Source organism: Carassius auratus, unplaced genomic scaffold (assembly GCF_003368295.1).
Source record: "Carassius auratus strain Wakin unplaced genomic scaffold, ASM336829v1 scaf_tig00030418, whole genome shotgun sequence".
Classification (NCBI taxonomy): domain Eukaryota; kingdom Metazoa; phylum Chordata; class Actinopteri; order Cypriniformes; family Cyprinidae; genus Carassius; species Carassius auratus.
In genome coordinates, this window is record NW_020525850.1 from 38,255 (window position 1) to 63,029 (window position 24,775).

General features: G+C 36.0%; 1 long non-coding RNA gene across 1 annotated transcript in view; it reads left to right on the forward strand.

The window, feature by feature from the left end:
• The window catches only part of LOC113080185 (uncharacterized), a 69,157-nt gene that overhangs the window by 5,126 nt on the left and 39,256 nt on the right, over window positions 1-24,775 (forward strand). The gene's annotated exons all lie outside the window — the stretch shown is intronic.

Consider the following 24,775-nt stretch of genomic DNA (forward strand, 5'->3'; position numbering starts at 1 on the left):
ATTAAAGTGGAAAATCCAGTCGGCTTCCCCTTTAACGGCACCAATTTCAACACACCCTTTTGTTAGAATAGACCGAAAGTTTTCAGGCACGAGCTGTTACTGTGTTGGAAACTCTGTTAGAGTGGCTTAATTCAAGAGAACAAAACTTAAAAGAGATTTTTTTTTTTTTTTTTTTTTGCCTATTAGGGCTGCAAGATAAAGGTGCCGATAATAAGCAATAGGGCCGCACAATAAATCGCATGCATTTATCACACTCATCTTGTCAGTAAAGCCAGTTCTGTGATTAGTAGTAAATCTCCTCCTCGTGCTTTCAGATGGAGCAGCATTTACTACACAGAGCTGTAGTGCACTGACAAGCTATTTATCTGTTTTCATTATCGCATGCGTTACATCGCTGATAATGAACGCGATATTGTGTTGTGTAGTAAATGCTGCTCTATCTGAAAGCACGTGCTGGAGATTTACTACTAATCACAGAACTGGCTTTACTGACAAGATGCGCATGATAAATGCATGCGATTTATAGTGCGGCCCTATTGCTTATTATCGGCACCTGCAGAACTGAGCACAAAGCATGGTAGTTTTTCACAGACTTTGACACCCGTCATTGATAAAGTTCACAAAATTCAAAGAAATGCACATATCGGCACCATATCGATTTTAAACTGATTATTGAATTTTTTTGTCATTTTATATATATTTTTTATTTATATAATTTGAAGTTGTTCTTATTAAAAATGCTTTCTAATATCTATAAGAGTTTAGGTCACAGCTTTAATTTTTTTAATTCAGTAGTATCAAAAGTATTATAAATTATTTTATAATTCTTCTACCATTATTATTATTTATAATAATAATAATACAAATATTTTATTAATTAATATTTATACTAATATTTCTATATCATTTCTATAGGGGTTTTCTAAAGTAACTTATATTTCTATATCATTTCTATAGGGTTTTTCTAAAATAACTTGTTTATTATTATAGTTTATTTATTTTTTTAATTTATTAGTTTCTTCTGATATTTCTATGACAAATTTTAAAAGAATGATTTGTTGTGATGCCTAAATTTACATTTAACATAAATGATTAGTTTCAGCTTTATTTATTTATTTTGCACATTAATAAGTTATCAGTTATAATGTCAAGAAAATTGTATTTGAAATTTTCTAACATTTCCACACTTCTAATCCATAATATGCCTTCAAAAACAAAAACTGCACCAAAATGTAACTCCAGATTGTGTCTGGGCCTGTTATCAGAAGAGAAATCAGACTTGACGGACAGTTTTGATGTTATATTAAGGCTGCCAAAATGTTTCCAGTGCAGTTTAACTAACGAAGGGTTGGGGTATTATTTCAAAAGCTCAGGTGAACTGAAGCGTGCTTTATTTATCTTTGCACGCAGAGAGATTTTCCGCTTGAACCCGCCTCAGTCAAACGGATAAGTGCAAAATGATAGATCCGGAGGATGCATGTGACATCGCTGTTCCCTTCACCTTTGTCCCCCCGCCCCCCCAGATGTTCACTGGGGTACTGAAGGGTGTAATTCATTTCTGCAGTTCTATGTAATGTCTTGTTCAATCTTCAAACAGAGACTGCTTTTAATTACTGACACTACGCTTCTCATAATGTGGGGTTCCGTGTGGCGGTGTTTCGGGTGATGTTTGTGGGGTTTCTTAGCATGTTGAGGAGTAAATTCTCCAGGCTGTTAATTAAGGAATAGATGAGTCCCGGAGGAGCCAAAAACGCATGAGTGAAGGGTCAGATACTTGCCAAACAGCTGGAAACCAAGGTCACAGCAACCTGAGTGAAAAAGACTGAAAGAAGGAGGGGCAAACTGGCAAGATGTCTGCGAGGAGCTGAGTTGGTTGCCAAAGGAGGAGGTGGTATTTTATTTGAGACATTAATCCGAGTCTTTACGGTGGCTTTCCTTGGACTCAAGTGTGAAAGACACTCAAAGAAAAGCAGAACTGGTTCACACAGTATTTTCAGCTTGTCTTAAAAGGGTTCTGTTGTATTATGGCAATGCCGTTGTTTTTCCTTCCCTGTTAAAAAGATCAGCTCAGGCCAGCATGAATTTCCTTAAATGCCCTTTTTAATATATGGTTTTTATGTTATTATGAACCGTATGAGCCTAAATTATTAATAAGACATAGACTGAATAGGAAAGTAGCTTTTTTTTGTAAATGCATAAAAAAAAGCAGATATGCGAGTTACCAAACCCAAACAACAAACTCTGGGCAGAATACTGTGCTATTAGAAAATATTGGATATGTTATAACTTTATTACCGATGACATGTCTTTGCTTCAATCAACAACCTTAACTGTACTGTACTCGCGTATGTGTGTGTGTATATATAAATTTTTTTTTTTTTTTTTTTTTGCCATTAATTTTTTATAATGCAGTAAGGTTTTTGTTTGCACAAGGAGTCTGACAGCAGCCAGTGCTGCACAGAGATCTGAACTGATCATCATCAGTCTGTGATGAGCTCGTGAGGTCGTGACCTTTGTATGCGATACTACTGATGTGGGGCGATGAGTCTATACTTCCAGACGAGCAGTGGTGCTGGTGCCTGTAGCGCGTGCGGGGAGCCAGACGTGTGTTTGGAGGTGACCCTGACGGCTCCAGCAGCAGGCCGCAGGCTTGTGGAGGTGGAGGGGAACACTTGTGCTGCTCTGGGACTCTCTGCGGAAACATTCCTGAGCTGATTCCCGGCCAGGAATTCCAGTTATGTGCATGAAACCAGACAGACAGAGAGGTGGCCGCTTCCAGACGACGAGGCCTTTGATTTGCGTGTTTGTTGTTTTGCTTCCTGACCTTTGCAACGGCAAATCTGAGTGACTCTTTTCTTTACTTCCTTTGCTTTTTCATAACTCAAAATATGTAATTTCCTAAAATATATATTTAAAATACATATTTTACAGTTCACTGCTATGCAGATTGATCATAGACCAAGCTAAAAGGCTTCTTACCAGTGGCAATACTTCACAAAACTTAACATCTACCACAGTTTATCAAGGATTGAATGCAAAATCTTTCTATTTTACATCTTTTCAGTCAAATGTAATTTATTCAATATTTCGGACCTTTAAACCAGGTGAGGGGTGTAAATCTAGCTTCACCAAATTGGGCTGAAAGATTTGCACCCGAGTACACATTTGTCTGCCATTGGTCAGCCAAGCAGATAGCCCCACCTTCAACTATCACCACTGGTTGAGCCATTCTGGTTGAGATGCTCCAACCAATAGACTTTTGTCTTATAATCATTTTGGCATATTAAACTGGGAGAGAAGAAAGCATTTTAACATCTAAAAGAATTACACACTCTAGCTTTAAATGAAAGAGAAGGATGTAAATGAGACAAAAGCACTTCCTTCTGGCCGTTTTGTGCTTTTTTCATATCCCTTGCCTAATTTTCTTGTTCCTCACATCCCCACGGTTTCACTTCTCTTCTGTTCTTCAGTCTTTTGTGATGCTCTCTGTTTGTATTTTTCTCCCCCTCCTTTATCTGTCGCGGTGCCTCGGGCTCAGGATCCGTCCTCGGATCCGTGGCTCCGCTGATGGTGTCGTTACAGTTGTGTGTCTTCGGTGTGTCTCCAGCCGTCCGGGTGCGTGTAGACTGATCCAATCGGACACGCACCCCACTCCATCTGACTCATCTGGGTCGAGACTCAGCCATGTTGACCCATGGCTCTTCATATAAACACACATTTCTCATGCCTGTCCCACTATTTACACCTGTTTACCAAACATGCGACAGCTACAGGTAAATACTTTCAAATTTACCATGGTACAATTTGTGTACCTTAGTATTTGGCCTATTTTTTTGGGTGGGGGGAGGGGTAGCACTACCATAGTATTTTGAGCAAATAACATTGTTATCCTGATAATTAGCATAATACATGTAAAAGAAAAAGGGGGAAAAAGAAGTATATTACCAAGGTACTATTTTGTTGTTTTGAGTGCTGTGAGGGATGGCAAAAATATGTTTTTTACTATGGTATACGTCTTAAAAAAGAACAGTGGTACATTTTGGCAATTAGCAAATGCCATTGTATATGCATTTTACTACCATGGTATATTTCAAAGTACAATATTTCCATCTATTAAATATTTTCCTGAGGAATGTTAGAACATTACCTTGGTATATGTCTAACAACATGGCTTTACCATGGTACATGTCCAAATTAACACAATGATAGTACCATGTTACCTTTTGGCAAATACAATTTTACATGAATTTCAGTAATGTGGTATGTTTCAAAGAACCATAGTATTGCCACCTGATACCTCCACTGTACTTTTTTGTGAGGGATGGCACAATTACTTGTATATGCCCACAAATGTGGTTTTACCATGGTAAACATCCCCAAAACATGGTAAGGCTATAGAAGTTTATTGGAAGTATTAATGTATATTGAATGAAATGTGCATAAAAGTGCAATGTACCACAATAAGTAGTTTTGTATCTGTGCTAAAAAAAAAAAAAAGTGGTAATACCATGGTACTTTTTGATAAATACCATGGTATATTTCAATGTACCATATAGTACTACCATCATACTATTATTGTATGACCACAGTGGGGTTTTGACATGGCACATGCATGGATTTACCATGGTATGTGTCCCAAAAAAAAAAAACATCGTAAGACTACTTATGGAAGGGTACATTTTTTAAATGGAAAGAATGTATTGAATTATATATGCTAATATCAATATATACTATGCTTTACGCTTTTTACATACCCAAAAACTGTGGTAATACCACAGTACTGTTTTGTAAAACTACACTGAATACACAAGTGTTGCTCTGTTTCACTATGATGTGTGAGACTTATTCTTTTGTGTATTTCACACCCTAGATCTTTGCTAACGTTATAGAATCCATCGCCTTTAGGCGGCGTCCCAGAATACCAAGGTAGTGTTCAGCAAAGCTTTAGTCTCTGTGGACTAGTTTCCTGACTTTAAACTTAAACAAATGGTTGCCTTTAAGCAAATGACATCACAGTCTGTGCCACAGACCCCATAAACATGTCTAAACACACGCTAACAACCGCTCACAGATGCTAAAAACACTCTACCCTTCATTTGACGCAACACCACGCAGTTATACATACAATAACCCACTTCTCAAACCCATGCACAGACAGTTCCTATGTCATTGTTAAGGTGTTAGCATGTGTTTGAGGTTGGCATCATTTTAATCTGACGCTGTTCAGACCTTTAATTATTGTGATTTAGCATTAGAAGGGCTGTGGTGTGCTCTTGGCTCCTGAATGCAGCTATCATATGCTGTTGGCACTAAGCTAACGCATGGTTAAATGGGAAATAAGCATTTTGCTTTTTCCAGATGCTCTCTCAGGAAATGCAGACGGGCTCCTCTGCACAAGATTAGCTTGTTTGTCTGCTAATCGGCTAAATCGGACTTGTCGTGTTTGGGCCTACCAGCATTTCAGAAATAGTTTGTTTTTAGACTTTGATACTGGTCATATAGAGTTTAATGATTGCATCTGTTGGGATATTTAGGGAACAGCTCAATTCCCTCCTTTGTTTCTCCTTTTTACAGGCGGTTTTTGGGTGGATCATTTACTTTTCCAACTGTTGTGAAGTTGATCCTTCCACCTCGTTTAGTGACGGATGCTGTTTATATGAAGTAGTAATAAAAACAGCCTGCTATTCATCATGTACTTTCACTGCCTTCATTTGCATAACCTCTAAAAATCACAATTCAGTCCTTAATGTGACTGTTATGAAAGTATGCAAAACATTGACTGCTAATGTCAGCTTTTTGTTAACGATTCTGTGACCTTCCCATGAAAAGTAAAGTGTGAAAACTTATCGAACGCTGCTTCAGATGCTTCACCTGAAGTTCCCTGGTTTTCCTGCAGAGATGCTTTTATTGGTCTGGGGGTGGATGATACTTCACCGTAATCCACAATATATTGTCTCTCCTCTCAGACATGCTCAGGGTTTTAGTGTGAGAAATTTGAATCTGAGGTGATTATGGGTTTTTCAGCAGTATCTCAGCAGTTGAGATATTCTTCACTGCTGTTCTTGGAATTCAGGTTGTCTGACAAGACAAAAAAAAAAAAAACTTTTTATGATTTGAAATATGTGTTAGATGCTTCTGTGGATTTAAAAAAATGTGTGTTATGAGTATTCGATGTACCCATGTAAGTACTATTGGAGTTCTTGGTTCGGTCTTATTAAATTTCAGCTTTGGTTTCTTTAAAAAAAAAAAATGTCACAATGAGACTATTATTGACATCCAGTAAGAGTTAGAAAATGAATATGAATAATTGCAGCTCCGATCATTCAATATTGTATCGGAGTGCATATCTGAATTTTGCTTTAAGATTGGTACTGGATTTGAGGCTTGAGTTCATGTTGAAATCTCTAAAATGTACTACTTAGAGAAGTTTGAGATTATTTGGTATGAAATTCAAGTTCATTTGTATAGCATTTTTTTTTTTGTTAGTTCTGTATGTTGTTTCAGGGTTAGCATCATCTGAGGTCCTCTGAGGGGTTGGCATCTCTTCTCAGGTGTTCAGGATCCAGACTGGAGCTTGTGTAAATCCTAGTTACCATGGGATGTTAATCCCGTGGCAAAAACAGAGAAAAAGAAAAGGGACATAATTAGCTTATTTAATTATTTGTTCAGCCCAATCTAAGGAATAATGTGCATTTGTTAAGATATAACTGCAGTACAAGATTATTAGATGCATTATTTGAATGCTTGGCCAAAGAGATGTACAAATAGTGTAAAATTGGGGAAATATGATAATGTTTTCTTGACGTGGTAAGGACTCTAGCTGCTGCATTTTGGACTACCTGTAGCTTGTTTATTGAAGAAGCAGGACAACCACCTAGAAGTGCATTGCAATAGTCCAGTCTAGAGGTCATGGATGCATGAACTAGCTTTTCTGCATCAGAAACAGATAACATGTTTCATAGCTTGGCAATGTTTCTAAGATGGAAGAATGCTGTTTTTGTAACATGGGAAATATGGTTTTCAAAAGACAAGTTGCTATCTAATATGACACCCTGATTTTCTGTGTACTGTTTCATTAATTTTTTGGGGTCCAATCAGCATAACAGTGGAAACTAATCCCATGTTTTCTAATAATATTACCAAGAGACAAAATGTATATGTAAAAAAGCAGAGGACCTAGGAAAGATCCTTGTGGCACTCCATACTTTACTGGTGATAATTAAGTTGACTCCGCGTTTAAACAAAATGGTAGCGATCGGACAGGAAGGATCTAAACCATCTTAAAGCCTGCTCTTGAATACCTGTACTGTTTTGTTATCAATCTATGAGTATATGTCATTATCTATAGTGTCGACCGCAGCACTAAGATCAGGTAAAACTAGCAATGAGATGCAGCCTTGGTCTGACGCAAGAAGCAAGTCAATTTGTAATTTTAATGAAACCTGATGAGTTTGATGAGATGTGTTCATTTTCAGTAATGTGTGAATGAACAGTGAGTTCATTTTGATATTTCTGACATTTGCATCTTGGAAAATTTGAGACGTATCACTGACAGTTGCTTTTTGAAGATCTTGAGATTATTTGGTATTGGATTTGATGAAGCATTTGGGTTCCGATTGAGATCTCTGACATTTTCTTCCTGGAATTTTTTTTTTTAGATAATTTGGCATTGGATTTGTGCATATTGGGACCTCCGATGTTTTAATCTTAGCAAAGTTTGAGACATTGTTCAAGATCTCATCCGAAGAAAATGTGAGATTACAGGGCCTTTTTCTCATAATAAAAGTCTGGATTTGCTCTCTAGAGAATCTCAGAGAAATGTTTGAGATATTACAGAGATCTCAATTGCCCTTGTTCTTTCCCAAAGGCCCTTTTAACCAACTCCATCCAGATGTAAAGTATCAGAGTAAGGAACCGGCTGGATTTGTGGCACAAATACAACCTCCAAATTGGGTCTGCGCTGGCTACTTTCCTCACTGACACCAGATCTTGTTAGAGATCTCCCTGTAAGCTCATTAAACAAAACGTTGGCACTGTGTGACATGCAGTCAGTGACTGAGAGAGTGACCAGAGCTTAGTCTGAGGACTCGTTCACTCTTGATTTTTACCGCAATTTCCCATCTTTTAAGTACAATGGTCAAAACTCCTGCAGGGTTAAATGGCTTCTACAAGCATGCGCTTTAAGTGTCTAACTAAAAATAACGCTGCGACTCCAGAAGTAATTGCGGTGGAGAGGCTAATGGTGTGGCTAGCCCCCCTGTCGAGCCCAGTGGCAAGACCTTTCTCTCACTGATAGGTTTTAAGACCTGAGGATTCGATTTCGACTGACAAGAGCTCTGACTGAAAGCTGGAGCCAAACATCGGGCTGCTGTTTTCATTCACAACAACGCTGATCGATTTTGTTTACCCGAGTATTATTTCACACGTTCACAATCCCAATTTCTTTTTGCTTTTATAAATCCTGTGAGTTCTTTCTTCGTTCAAGGTTTTTGTTCCCCAGCCCGAGGCGGGGGGAGTATGTTCCAGACGGATCCATGAATTCCTCATCGCTAAATCTGTTAGCTGATCAATAATTCAGTCTCGATCCAATCTCACCTGCGTCTCTGCGGCCCTCACCTCAACGAGACGGACCGTCCTTGAGCCAAGCACGTGTGGAAGCGCATTAGAGTGTGTCTGTGTCTGCCGCACATTTCCCTCAGGCGCGCTGGTGCATCAAAGGAAGCGATCTCTGTACCAGGTAAGGGACACGTGGCGGCGCCAATCTTACTGTTGTGATTAGTAGAGCCGGTTGAGGGAGGTCCAGACCCCTGCTGACAGCAACCATCTCATCTCTTTCCAGCACTGAGCGGGGAGTTGTTTCCTCCAGTGATGACCGTATGGAGTCACGGTCACAGGACAAGGGCACGGATACCCCCACTTCATATCAAACCACGACAATCTGCATCCACATGCGTACAGTGGTTTTATCAAAAGCCAGGCATGTTTTTTATTTACGTCAAGTGCTCAGACTAAGCTCTCTGAATGTCCTCTGTGTCACTCTGCCTCAAAAACAAGATCTGAATGCAACATGTTATCTTAGCGTTAGCCTCTTTCTGTGTCTCTCTCTCTCTCACTCTGAGGCCAATAAAAGAAAGGCTTGAGGCTAAACTGTAGACGGTCTACCCGATACTAACTCTTTCACGAACTACATACTCTTTTGAGAGCAAGGGGTGAGTCTTTGTACATCATCTGGCTGATGATTCCATTAGAGACTTCGCACTAAAGATGTTTGCTTTAGTTTACCCAGCAATTAGAAAAGAGAAGCTCTTGAATATTGGAAAGCTTTCTATATTTATTAGTGATGACAAGAATCACTGTGTATATATGTGTATATATAAACTTTAATATTAACAAGTCTCAGGCTGTTTGTGCTATAGATGGGAATAAAATGTTATATCATGCTACTTTTTTAAGGTTCTGTGCAACTTGTGAAATTATTATTTTCTTTTATTCTCAATTAGAAAATGTTAATAAAAAATCAGATTGTGGTATTTAAGGGTGTCCTTGTTGCATGTTGTTACACATGTACTTGTTACATGATAGTAACAATAAAGTATGCATAATTACATGCAAGTAACCCTAAACTAAACCCTAATCCTTACCATATAGTAAGTGCATGCAGTTAATTTAATATTACTCCGTATTTGATTGTACAGTTACACTGTAATAAGGACACCTATATTTATTTACATGAACGCGCTGATAACGTATACATGTCTGCGCGAACAAGGTTCGCAGAGGTGTGCAAATACATGTTGACAGCAGGTAGGAAAGTCAATCAAAATGCTTGGAACGGACAAACATTTCTTGGTCCTATTCCTTCCATAGAATATATAAATACATTTAGACCACTTAGCTTAAGTTTGCTATTGGGATGTGAAGAGACTTTCAATTGGCAAAACAAAAAATTCTGAAGACAATCACCTTATTGTACCTTTTAATGTATAAAGTCAGACTTATGGAAAACAATGTTATTTTTTGTCTTGTTTTTTCCACAAATAGATATCTAAAGTTGGTGACATAGATGGTTTAAACTGAGATGCATAAATAAAAATACTTAGTTTAAATGACAAAAATCTGAAATAAAATGTTTTAGACACTTAATACTAAATAAAATTTTAAAAGATGTTAAGAAATGAGACCTGAGCAGCGGCCCAACTTGCATATTTTGACTACGTGCTGTATTTGATGAAAAGCTTTCTTTTCGACTTTTAATAATACAAAGTATGCAGATGTGCAGTATGAATACAGTCCAAACGTACTAGATTCACCATGCGTGATGACAGTATTGTCATGTGACATCTGCCGCTGTTTGTTCTACCGATACCACACTTGTGTAGTCATACTTTTCACCAGAAACATAGGCATATTTGATGATGAAGTTGGCTTTTGGTACATTAAAGTGGTTTTAGAGTGAATTCTTTGAGGTGGATATTCGCCCGTTGTTTGAGAAGACAGTATTTCCTTTACTCATCACGTCACCCCCGATAAGGACTCTTGGGAACGGAGACAATTTGTTACAAATTTAACAATTGCTTTTAAAGGACAAGCCATCGCCTCCAGTTGTCATGACCCATTTGGCACGATAATCAGCGCTTTAATTAACAAAGTCAGGTCGGAATATCAATTAGTGTTTTTTTTTTTTTTTTTTTTGTCTGTCTGTGTGTGTGTGTGTGTGTGTCCTACTCCTTCCTGAAATAGTGATTTGTGTTGTGTTCCTAGCTGGTGAAAATCTGTAGCTGTGGGCCAATAAATCCGAATTATTTCTCCTCGTATTAATGCTGCAAACACGCCTCTCTCGTTTACAACAATATTGCTTCTCTAATGAGAGGTGAGGGTGAAAGTCTGCCCGAGTCCTGGCTTGTTTTCGCTCTCGTTGCATTTGGAATGAAATTCTGCCGTGAGGACAATGGGATGAGAGGCAAACATCTCAGTGAAAACACCTCAACCTGGTCTGGCATTTCTGTCTCTCCTGTCATCCTCAGTACATGTTAGATCTGTTTCACACTGCACAGACGATGCTACTCAGGAAAACATCCGTCGCTTGTGTGTAGGCACACAGGAATCTGAACCTGGGAGAATTAGGACATCTGTCTTTTTCAAAGATTTCTGCTCTCCTTATGTTTATTAAATATTTTGGATAATTTGATAATGGTTTTAGCAAGTCAAAGTGTACTCTTAGCTTTGTGTACCCCCAGCTCAAGTTTAAGTCCATTTTCCAAGTTTTAATCAGATTGCACAGGGTTTCCTACATAAATTTGTGCAGGTAATTCAAGAAGGACGTCAATATCTGGGCTTGTGTGTCGTTAGTGGATTCTACTGCCTTTTTGTTTTTGTTTTTTTACAAAATGAGCTAACTTTTATGAAAATGTTTTAATTATAGTACAGTATGCTAACTGCAACAGTATTATATTTTTTATTTAGAAAGCTACTTATTGACAAAATCTATTTAAAAATGAATGCATTATGTTAGGCAAGTCAGTTCAATCAGTGGCTATCTTATTCGTAAAATTACATAAAAAATATAAAATAAAATAAAAGATTTAAATGGGGAAAAAAATCTGAATAGCGATGTTTGTATGTTTTTGTATGCATTTGAATTTGTTCTTGAAAAAATTTATAAGAATAATTTAACAAGAAAGTTGATGATGAGAGAGTAATTAACTAATCATTCATATTCTTATTACTTATTTTCTTTTTTATATTCTAAAGTTATAATTAACCAGATTTAATTTTTTTATCAATTTATATATATTTTTTTTTTGTCTTAAGTTTTCCTTTTCTTAACTATTTTGTCTTAAATCTGTTTTTAGACTGCTGTTGTTGTTGTTTTCATGAGATTTTAACAATAGATGTTTTGTCAACGATTGAGGTCCGTATATCTAAATATGTTGCAATAATATAAAGGTTGCGTTTTTTTTTATTTATTATTATTATTAAAAGGACTATTTCACCCAAAAAAGAAAATTCAGTCATTTAGTTACTCACCCTCATATCATTCTAAACTCGTAAGACCTTCGTTCATCTTCCGAACACATATTAAGATATTTTTGATTAAATCTGAGAGCTCTCTGACCCTCCCATAGACCGCAATGTAATTAACACGATCAAGGTCCAGAAACGTAGCAAGGAGATCAGCAAAATAATCCATGTGACATCAGGAGTTCAACCGTAATTTTACAAAACTAAAACTTTCACGACGTCTCATATTAACAAGTAGCACAGCTGATACAGAATAGCATATGCTATTTACGATCAGTGGATACTCTCCAAAATGGCATCAGGGTGATGCGGAGGACACTAATTGTCTGAAAAAATTTAAATCTAAATTAAAATTTGACGACACAATTTTCATTTTTGGGTGAACTAACCCTTAAACATAAAAATATGAACATACAACATAAATTGTGCACCTTATGCACAAATCAGGCAAAATAACAGTATTTTTCAAGCTGGCCAAAGCTAATTTGCATTTGTGTTCTAAAGTAAACAAACACATGATTGGCTCTTTTAATTAGAAGGTGGGGTTTCCATTCCTACAGGCTGTAATAATCAGAAATGCAACTGGCTTTTGTTTGATGGCTCGTCTCAGATTTGATCCTGATTTGTTACTTTCCATTTCAGAGTGATTTCCGTTCTCCTTTCATGTTTTCATGCTTCTCTATCCTTTTCAAGTCTGTATTTGTGGTTTCACAACTTCCACAATTGCAGTGTTGAATGTGAGAGTATATCTGTGTGGATTGGAACATTTATCTCTTTTCCTTTTAAAAGAGAAAAAATAATTGATCCTGTTTTATGTGGTTCGACTCCTTTAGGTGGATTTTTGGGCAGGTTTTAGGCTAACCTTAACCCCTCTCCCCCAAACCATGGGAAAGTGGAGAGGAAGCTCTTGCGTTTGCATTATAAATGTTATTTCTGCAGAAAGCTGAGTCATTATTAGGCATCTGTGGATTGAATGTGTTCTGTAGTGGCATAATGATCAAATGCTGATTAATTTGGAGTATTAAGTAGTTGGACGCTGAAGTTAATTATGGCTGGCTGTTAGACGCAGCTGCAGAAATGACAAAACGGATGGTATAATGGCCTTTGTGCTAAAATGAAGATCTCAGGAGGGAAGAATGCATTTAAATATAAAGTAATTTAAAACCGGTGAAAGGCTGTGATATAAAGAGCACGGTTTAAGAGTGAAGTATGAGATGTTGCAAGCAGCAGCATCCAGTGGACCCATTAAAAAAAAAATTACTTTAAAACTAGTCCAGCACAATCGTAGCATTCAAACAAATGAATTGCAATTCCGTTTGTGCATTGCAAAATATACTTTAAGTGCATTATGGGTTTCACAAATATTTATATTCAACTGGATTTTCAGGTAGTTCTTGTTTGTGATTCAACGGCACCTTTTACAAACACGTACCATGTTGAAATGTGTATTTAACGTTTACACTTTGGAAAATGATTCCCTCAGAAATACATTGCTAAAACACTCCCTTTTGGCTGTTAGAACAACAATTAGGAGTTTTTAATATGACATTTTTAAGATTAAGAGTGCTATCCATATTTTTTTTAAGTTGCAGATCTAATGGCTTTTATACAAATATGACTTTTAGAAATAGATTCATGCTCTCCATGCTTTTTAACCAAAATTTGATGTACACTACCTGTGGTTTTTTTTTAAAATGGTTTTTGAAAGTATTTTTACTTGCCAAATGTAATTGGTCAAAATACTTTCAAAACAGCAGTATTATGAAATAATATTAAAATTTTAAATAGCTGCTTTCTATTGTAATACATTAAAAAAATTTCAGTCATTCCTGTGATGCAAAGCTGAATTTCTCCAGTCTTCAGTGTCACATGATTTTTCAGAAATCAAGAACTGTTTCTGATCATTATAAATGTAGGTGTTTGTTTTGAATTTGTTTTATTTATTTGAATGAATCAATAATAGATCACCAAATCAGCATATTAGAAATGACTTTTTAAAATGTTATAAATAAAAAGTTTAAGTCTCATCATTTACAATATTAACATTTTTACTGTATTTAAAAACGTGTAAGTGTAGCCTTGCAGAGAATTGAACTTCAAAAATGCAAAAAAAAAAAAAAAAAAAAAATCCTAATCATAACAATTAATGCTCATTTTAGCAGATCTTTGTCTTTAATGACTTGTAAGATTTAATTTTGCGATGAAATTTAAAGGAGAATTGTGTTAATTTCTTTTCCAAATGTAAAAATAATGACTGTTTCCAAACAGTTTTCCAAAACATCTCCTATTGGTTGAACAAACAGAGAGCTCCGCCCTCAACTAACGTGATTGGGTATGTCAGAGCAAAGATTTTGAAGGCGTCCCAGTGTCTACACGCCTCAAGAACAGCTTACTTGTAGTTGTTTCTATGCATTTAAATGGTATTTTAGTATTTTATCATTCCAAAAAGGCACACTTTGCCTTTAACTAATTCTGATGTCACTGCAAATCCCAAAGCAGCTCTGAGGCGAGCAGATCTTTACCTGTTTGTCTCCAGACGCAGAAGAACGTGTTCGCTGTACTGGGATTACATGCCATCAGTCATGGCAACATTTGGACAGGCTGCCAGCGACAGCGGCTGCCACCTGCCACCGAGTTAAAACTTCCAAATCCCTCTGAAGAAAAGCACGAGTACAATGTATTTAGCTTGTGCAGAAATCATTTGAGTCAGGACAAGAATCACTTTTCCAGACGCCTGGGCGCTGAACCATGTCGACAGGCCCTGACATTTCTATATGTTTTTATAATACCGTCAACAGGATTAAAGTGCTGTGATTTTTCTGCAGCGTTGCATGTAACACAGAGTCTGTGACATGAGCGCTTTCATCGAATTTAACGAAGCCCCGGTTTAGACAGCTTTGTTTATTATAACGGAAATAAAGGTTCCCTGTCGAATGTTAGAGCGACATTTAACAGATGTTTTTGGAATATTTGTGACTTGTTAATATGTATATCAGATATTTTTTATGCATGCATGGTGCTTAAAATAGAAGCGGATGCTTTCCAGATGTTGTGCTCTTTAATAATGAGGATTTTTTTTTGGTCTTGTTTTCAGTTTGAGTGCTTTGAGTGTTGTTTTTATCTAAACAAAGGCAGTTGTCATTTTTAGGTTTTAAATGAGATTTTTACTGGAAAACAAAATACTGAAAATACTTCTCTGCCTTCTACTTCTAAAATATTTTTCTAATCTAAGTCTATAGTGGATATTTGTGTTTGGACTGTTTTGAACAATTATTAAAATGATCTGAAAATTTGGTTTATTTTATGAGTGGTTTTATTTATTTATTTCATTTTTTTTAACTTTTATATTATACATTTTCGTTATTAATTTAATTTTATTATATCTACCTGTCTGTCCATTATTACCTGTATTTTGTTAATTTATATATTATCCTTAATATTTGTATACTTCCATTATACTATTTTTATATATTTTAATTATAATTTTTTTTTATTTCCCATTTTACTTGCTTATAGATCAGATTTATTATTTTTACAGTTTTATTAATTTCATATTTCCATTATTTGTTTCTTTTTTTATTTATACATTTTATTATTTATAAATGTATTTTTTTTTTTTTAATTGTATTTATATATTTCTTTTGTCTTTCTGAAACCTTTAAACTTAATACTTTTTAAATATTTAAAAAGTTCATGTTGTGGATCAAGCTGATAAGTCATAATAGATGAAGTCATGATAAGATGAAGTTCCTTCCTGTGGTTTTCTCTGTAATTAGCAGCAGTAACCAAGGGGCGGGACTTAGCAAATGTTCAGTTGATTAATAATAATGGTTTCTGACAGGATTCCCAAACATTCATCAATCGAGGTGTGATGAAGTCTGCAGTTTGTCGTTGATTATGACTGAGTCCGTCTGGTTTGGTCTCGTTGCTCTCATTGTAGCCAATGTAACGGTGACCTCCACAAATGATTTCCCCAGCAGGACTGCCATCTCTAGAGGTGCTGTCCCATTACCTGAGGGTATCTATGAGACGATTAGTGGCATTAGTCTCGTGGCACGGCGGACCTCACACAGGCTCAGGGATATCAGAGTAGTTTCCTGCATGGCTTAATGAGGTGTGCGTTTCTGTGTGTGTGTGTGTGTGTTTGGACTCTTCATAATGCATTACATTTCTGACATTAAAAATGAATGCCGGCTCTTTATCTCTCTGGTAATATCATGCCGTGAGAGGATGTTGTGTAAACCAGACGCCCCACGACCTTTCCTCAACAACAACAAAAATACATACCAAAAAATTAGATGCTTGAGCTCAATGCCACATGATTTTCATTTTTAGGTCTCTGGGGTGTGTGTGTGTGTGGCTCAATCCCAGTCTGTGAACTATTCATACTTTATAGTATGCAAGATTAGGATTAATGCTCTCAAATCATGAGCAGATTGCATACTGAAAGCATTTTCAGGCTTAAATTTAATCGTAATATTTTTCATTCTCTTAATGATATTCATTTTAATATTGAGTGATTTTTTTTTCTACATGCAAGAAATAAAACCGTAAAACGAAATGTAAAAGTCATGCATTTTTTTATCGTATTGTTTTTGTATTTTTATTTTATTTATACCAGCATACAGTAATAAACATCAATATTTACCTTAAAATTTACCTGTAATTAAAATAAATAAAAATAGTTTACCTAATAATATATATATTATTTTTTTTTTATTATTAAATTGTATTTTTTTAATTGAATTGTTGTTTTATTTACAATGTATATTTACATTGGATTTGAATGACCAGCGAGTGCATAGTTTTCATACTTGGTAGATTGTGTGTGTTGAGGTCTAGTTAGTTTTTATTTGCTTGGAGTTTGATGGAATCTCCATGTTTAGTGATTTTCACATGATCTCATCCGTTTGTGATCTGCTCAATAAAAGATCCAACGTTTCAGCTCAGTGTTGCTGTTCTCCGCTGTCTCGAGCTTCTGCGGCGTCTCCGAGGTCTGGCTGAACACGCAGGTTAGTAATCAGGTCAAATCTTCGGCTGTGATTCGATGCAAACGGACAGCCGCCCGGTTCCTCCCCGTCCAGTCCTCTTCTGGGAGATGCTGGCTTGCCGTTATCTGACCGCCTTTATTAGTCAAACTCCTCCAGATCTCACCTGTCACCTGAGCTCCTCAGTGCTTGAACGGAACAGGTCAGCTGATGCTAGAGAACGTGGTGTGTGTGTGTGTGTGTGTGTGTGTGTGCGCGCGTGCGTGAGTGGACAGAGTGTGTCATCTATTTTTTTTTTTTATACTGTTAGATCAGCTTTAAAGGTGTACTAGAAAGGTCTTTAAATGTTTAATCTATATATTAAACTAAAAAAGTTATTATTTATATATATTATTATATAAATATTTATTTATTTATTTATTTGTATTTTGTTTTCTTATTTTAGAATTTTTTTGTTTTTTTTAATATATATATTTTTTTATATCTTGTAATACTTTTTAAGTTCTTTTATATTTATTTGTGGTAGCAGTAGTTATAGTTCCCAACATCAAATTTATTATTTACTTTTATAATATGTATTTTATTTTTTATAATCAATTTATTGTTTCTCAAATTTTTATTTTGAATTTTTATACATTTTTCATATATATTTTTTTTAAGTAGTAGTTGTAATTGTAAATTCCCAACATGAAATATATTGATTAATTTTATTATAGAGTAGATTTATTTACTTTTTAATATTTTAAATATTTATTATTTTATATTTCATATAATTTTTGGGCAAGTTGGTTAAAAAGAGAAATGACGTTAAACTAAATTCTGTAACTGTGTATAAATATATATTTAAATTTTTTTTTTATATATTTTTTAACAATTATAAAACACATAAATATTCTAGTCATGTTTTTTTTCATGTAATGCCATCTGTTTCTGTTGCTCCAGTTAAACAGGTCTATTGTAGAGTTTGTTTAAGTGGCCTTAAATGTTTCTGTTTCAGGTGGTTTCTTGTACATTGTGAAGGTGTCACATGTCAGCTTGTCTTCCTGTCTGCTTCACACTTACACCTGAATGCATTTTCAGGTTCACACAAACCCTTTTCTTCAATGTGATACTTTCTTCTGCATGATTTCCACCGTGCCATCGAGGTCTCCTTTTTTACAGCGTCTTTTGTCTGCGACTGTATGTTGGATCTCATCGTTTTCCATTTAACAAGTGTGTTGTGTGGTGAAGTTTGACCAGATTGAATTCCAAAATGGCCTTTTGACGAGAAAAAAAAAATATTCCCAGCCATCATCACTTTAGGTCGGGCCATTGTCGCTTGAAAACCTGCATTCCTCGTTTATTTCTCGCTGGCTTGCTCCGGCTATTGTGCGTTTTCTCATCTTCAGGTTTGTATCTGGCTGGAAATTGATAAGCCTGAATCCCTGACAGTCCAAAAGGCTTTGTGTGTACGTGTGCATGTGTGTGAGGAGGGGATACGAGCAGCGTTCTTGTTTATCTAGCTCGCCTTTTCCAGATGGCGCTCAGCAGAAAGAATCCACTTCTTGACATGCTCTCTTTCTCTCTCTCATTATCGTCCGGCTGTGGGCTCTCGCAGGAAACCTGGGCGAGTTTTTGGGGCCAGACTCCGTCACCGTGAGGGGCGGAAGGTGTTCCTCGCCAAGAGGCATAAAAGTACAGGATGTTTGGGTTTAAATGTGTCTGTAAAAACCCAGCCTCGTTCTTTTCACCCGGATGGCTTGCGATCCATTATGAGTAATGGATATTTACACTTTTAATACATCAGCCATGCTGCAATCCTTTTAAGACGATCACAAGTCAATAAATCAATAGCCTGATTTATTCAAAACAACCCAGAGTCATTTGTGCCATGAGTGTGCTTGCATTTGTTGCGCGTGTTGTTTTGAAACGGCAGCTTTCACGCCACAGGCCTTTGCAGATTCCTCCTAGCGGATGTTTATTTCAAACAAACACTAGCCTACAGCAAATCTGCTTCACCATTGGTGGTAATCATGGTCTATTTTTGAACAATGCTGAAGAGGAGACATGCTCCTGGAGATCTACCTTCCTGCAGAGTTCAGATCAGGCTAATCAAACACCTGAACTAGCTAATCAACGGCAGTGTCTCAACTGGCCTACTTGCACTAAAAATACATATACTTTCCAGTATGTTTTAGGACCGAACAACAGTAGAGAGACAGCATCACAGAACATTTTAGCTCATTGTTTCTGTTTGCGCTGCAACATTAGCATTAGCTAAATGACCTTATCGCATTTTGTTTCCGTTTGCATGTAGCTAGACGACCTTATCACATTATTTCCATTTGAAAGTGAATGTTAGCGTTCACTAAATGAACAAATTGCATATTGTTTCCTGTTGCACAAGAACATTATAACTACTGAAACAGCCTTATTAAAAATTATTTGTTTACATTTAAGCATTAGCTAAATCACATATTGTTTCTGTTTGCGTGTGAACGTTAGCTTTTAGCTAGATGAACTCATTGCATGGTTTCCATTTGTATTTGAATGATAACGTTACTAAAACAACCTTAATACAATTTGTTTGTTTATATTTAAGCATTAGCATGGCTTTATTACACATGTACATTTACATTAGCTAGATGACCTTATTGCACTGTTTCCGTTTGTATTGTAAACGCTTGCATTCACTAAATAATTGTATTACATAAGATGTGTCCTAAATCACGTACTTGTGCACTATTCTGTGACGTTTTGTAGTATAAATAGTGTGAGTAGTGTGTTTCCTTTCCAAATTTCAAAAAGAGAAAGTGCACTTTAATATGATGCACTTAAATAACCGAAAGAGAGAGATATTAAGCATTAGAATTAGCTAAATGGCTTTATCGGTTATTGTTCCAGTTTGCATGTGAACATTAGCATTAGCTAGATGATGCGTTGTTTCGATTCACATGTGAATGTTAGCATTTACTAAGTGAACTAATTTATTAAAAATTATATGTTTACTTTTAAGTGTTAGCATTGGCTAAATGGCTTTATCACATTGTTTCCATTAGAGTGAATATTAGCATTCAGTAAACGAAGATATCGCATGTTTCCATTTGCATGAGAACGTTAGCATTATTAAAACAACTTTATTACTAATTGTTTGTTTACTTTTAAGAATTAGCATTAGCTAAAGGGTTTTATCGTATATTGTATTGCATGTAAATGTTAGCATTACAAGAGTGATCCTATTGCAAATGTTCTTTTTTACTTTTAAGCGCTGGCATTAACTTGTTTCCATTTGTATGTGAATGTTAGCAATCGCATTAGCTAAATGACCTTGTTACACTGTTTCCAATGTAATACTTAAGATCTTGGCTAGTACATAAAAAAAAATGTTAAAGTGCAACCTTGCTTTAGTCTTAACATTTAGCTGATCCCATTCATTTAATTTTTGATTTAAAAAAAAAAAGGCTAGCATATTCTGCACTATACAGTATACTGCAGAAATAGAGTAGTATACTGTTCTGAACTATTGTATACTATTTTAGGGCAAATATTATGTTAATTGGGCCACTGTGCTAGTTTCCTGCAGAGCTTGGTTGCACGTCTAATCAAACACCTGTCATAATCAAAGTCTTGTGGTTCAAATTGACAGAAAAGTGTTTATAGTGGGCTGGAACTAAACTTTTACAGAGGATTTGACAAAAAGGAATCCATTGAGAGAGTGGATTCACAGCGTTCTGTGACTTGGCATGGATGCGTTTCTCAGCAGAACGGTTGTGTGTTTCTCCTCCAGAGTGTTATGCCTCGGTCACAGGGCATTGAACTGCCTCCAGAGTTCTCTGTTTGTGCTCGTCTCCATCTCATCCGTTGTGTATTTACTGTCTGTCTAACTAGCCGTCATCAGGTCATCAGGTTGTCGCCTGCAGTTTGACTGTTGGCTGATCGAACAGGTGTTAGTCTTGTGGATTTTTCTGTGTCCTGTATTGATAGACATTTGATGGGTTCCGTCAGATAAGGAGCGGCATGTCACAGGCCACCGATCCGACGCTTATCTTCACGTTCCACCGCTAGAGCACTACTAATGAGTGATAGAAACCCTCAAAACCATTATTGAGCTCTCTGGCTGCCGATATGTTGACTCTGCTGGGAGGTTTTTTTTTTGCCTCAGGAGATCGTGTTTGTGTGGTTACACTGACTGAGAGGCTGTTATATCTTTCTCTAAGCAAGTTGGTGACTGTTTTAGTAATTCCCCAGGGCAGCGTTTCTGGGATTGGGAACCGTTGCCCCAGAGAGATTTAAACTTTATTTACTTTAAATTCATACTGCTTTTAACAAATAAAGACAAACCCAAAAGAAGTATTATTAAAAATGAATGAATAATTATGCATTATATATAATATGAAATAATATAGAATACCCAAGTCGTGTCACTCGTATAGTTTTAATGGGGAAAAATGCAACCGTCAGTATGAAACAAAGCCCTGTGTTCGTGACAAAAGAGCCAATCGCTAATCGTTAAAGTCAGCGAGTAGAAACAGTAAGAGCTCAGTGTTTTTATATGAAATAATTAAGTTAATAATACAATAAATTCATAAACCCATACACATACATTATATTATTAATACACAACTTCCCCACAAGTGTGTAAGTTGATGAATTAATGTATTTATGAATGGCTTTAATATTATAAACTTATAGTTAGTATATTTTAACTAGACTATACTTTTTACTATAAAATATTAATGTAAAATAGTATAATATTTCTGTATTAAACTATTTAGACTGGCATACATCATCATACTATACATAATGCAAAGTTTGCATGATTTCTGTATGCAAAAAAAGTGCCAAAATGTTTAGTATACCACAAAGCCCTGTGCATCAAATATAAATAATTTCATACATTTATACTAGTACATGTATTATTATAAAACATTAATATATACATATACAATTTTATAATACATGTATAAATAATAATCATAATGTGTATATATTTTATTATATTATGTATTTATGCGTGTACGTTTATAAATCCATGAGTTTATGAATGGATTTATGTTCTGTATTCAAAAATGTGCAGTATACCACTGCATTAAATATGAAGTCATGTGACTATAAAATAGTACACTACTGTTAACACATGTCTACGGTTTCACTTAATTTTAAAAGCGTGCTGTGTACAGTGTGCAAAACACAGTATTCAGTAAGTAGTATGATATTTTTCTATTCTGTTCAAAACAGTGCCTTGGAGTTGGCTTGTGGCTAATAAGCTAAAAGGCTATTCCTTTCCTATAGCGACCATATTGAGCATTTCTCTCATTAATTTTTCATTGAATGGTCTGATTCCTCCTCATACCCTCTCCAGCTGTGAAGAACATTTTGATTTTGGTTGGTTCGTGTCACCATAGTGTTAGCAGGTGTCCCTCCTGAATTATCCTTCATGGACCATTGAAGTGTCTGTCAAACAAACACGAGTCCACACTTTCACGCTAAGCCCACATTGATTTCTGTTGAAAGCAGCATTTACTGACAGGCCGATAGAAGTTTTCATCGAACAAAAGCTCATGACATCTACAGCTTGAAAGGATCTTGATGGAGGAATGAGATCTATGAATGTAACGAATCAAAACAGCAGGTTAATATTCAGGTGGGTTGAGCGTAGGTCGATAAGCTACAGGAAACTGTTGCTGCAGGGCGAGAGTTTTCCCTGCTGAAGTATCATGCATTTACATGAAACTTCAGTGTTGTATTATAGTGTCTAGGTGGAAAAGTCACTTGGCAAAAGGCTTTCATATCCCTTCAAAAGCTGGATCTCTCGGATGCCCTTTGCTACCCTCTCGCAAGTTCTCAGTCAGAAATCCTCTCAGATTCACTCCGAGGGCAGCGGCTCTCAGCTACATAATACTCAAAGAATTTCATTCAGGATCGAGAGGAGAAACTGTTTTCACTTAAGCAAGCAATGTCTCTCCGGCTCATGTTCTCGGCTCATTTCAGGCACGCTCACTTTCCTTTATAAATATTCACAGGCTTGCATTCACAGACCCCAAACTGTGAATCCGCGAATTCACTCAACACTCCATTGAGTTGTTAGGTTTGATCCCTCTTTGCTCGCCTTTCTCGCCCGTACTCTCACCTAATTTCTCTCTCACTTGATTTTCTTTGGTGTGGAGTCTCCTGTGGATTTCCACTCTATCCGGATGTTTGCCTGCAGACTGCATGAAGTTCTTTCCCCCTTTGTATAATTCTCCTAATCAAATCATTAAACACTCCTCTTTATCTTCCTCACATCATTTCTTACAACTGTGTGAGAAATGCAATTTTTGCATTGTAATCTCAACCTCATTTTCTTAATCAGTGTTTGTGTCATTTTCCGGGAAAAATATCTAATCATCCTTGGAAGATAAATTGACTTGTTAAAACTTGTTTTTGGAGAGTTTATATTGAATTAATTCAGTTATTTAGTTTTTCTCATCCAATTTGAATAAACAAATATAATAAATATGTAGTGAGGTGTATGCTAAATACAAGAATTTTTTTTTATAGGATAATATATTAAATAATTCAATGTGTTCTCTGAAGACAAGAAATACTAATTAGGATTTTGTATTTATTTATTTATTTATTTTTTGTTCCAGTAAAAACAATACGTGTTAAAAAATTTGTGTCTGCAAGATTATGTTCACCAAAGCTGCATTTATTTGATCAAAAATAGTTAAAATTAATATTATGCAAAATATTGTATTTTAACTATTTACTGTTTCCTATTTAAATATATTTGTAATGTAATATTTTCCTGAGATGCAAAGCTGAATTTTCAGCATCATAACTCCAGTCTTCAGTGTCACATGATCCTTCAGAAATCATTCTAAAAATGCTGATTTGCTGCTGAGGACACATTTCATATAACTATCAGTTTTGTGAAAACGTAGATATCTGTATTTTTCAAGATTCTTTGATCAATAGAATGTTTAAAAGAACAGCATTAATTTGAAATATCAATCTCTTGTAACATTATGTATTTACTGTCACTTTTGACCAATTTAATGCATCTTTACTGAATAAAAATATTGATTTCTTTCACTTAAAAAAAAACTTTTGAACTGTAGTGAGTATTGTGATGCATATTGTTAACTTTGTATATGTTTGTATGCTAAAATTGTTCATACTGTCCACCCCTGTTTGAGATCTACTTCAGACAGCTTGACGCTTGTGGATAAAGGACCGTTTGTTTAGCATTTGCATTGGCAGCTTTTAATACCATATGAGCCTTGAGTGATTTTAAACGGGCTGCTGTTAGCTGATTGATAACGTTTAGTGCGACATGGCTGCAGTTCCACTGGGGCTGCAACTGAAAGGATGAAGCAATACTGCACATGACTGAAATCCAGCACTGGGCCCAATACCGAGCCCTGAGGGACACCGTAATGGCTGCATGTACCGCAGATTTCTTTCTGTTGCACAGCTGGAGCTAATGGGGCAGCGTTTGGGTGAATGTTCGAATCTCACATTACTCAAAATCTGCCTCTCTAATGGCTCTTCAACGTTTTAAATCGTTTTCAGTGCTAAAACAAGCTCTTGGTGGCTCCTCTATTAAGGCATCAGTGGACGTGTAATGATTGTATGCATTTTTTTTTTTCTATGGAAACATTGATATCTGAAACCATGTCTACACTGAGTGAGACAAAGGGTCAGTTCACTAAGAAGTTTAGTTCAAGAAGTTTAATCTAGTTTAACCAGATCCTGGTTAAACCACTTCGTCATGAATATTTAAATTAAGGTGTGAACAGAAA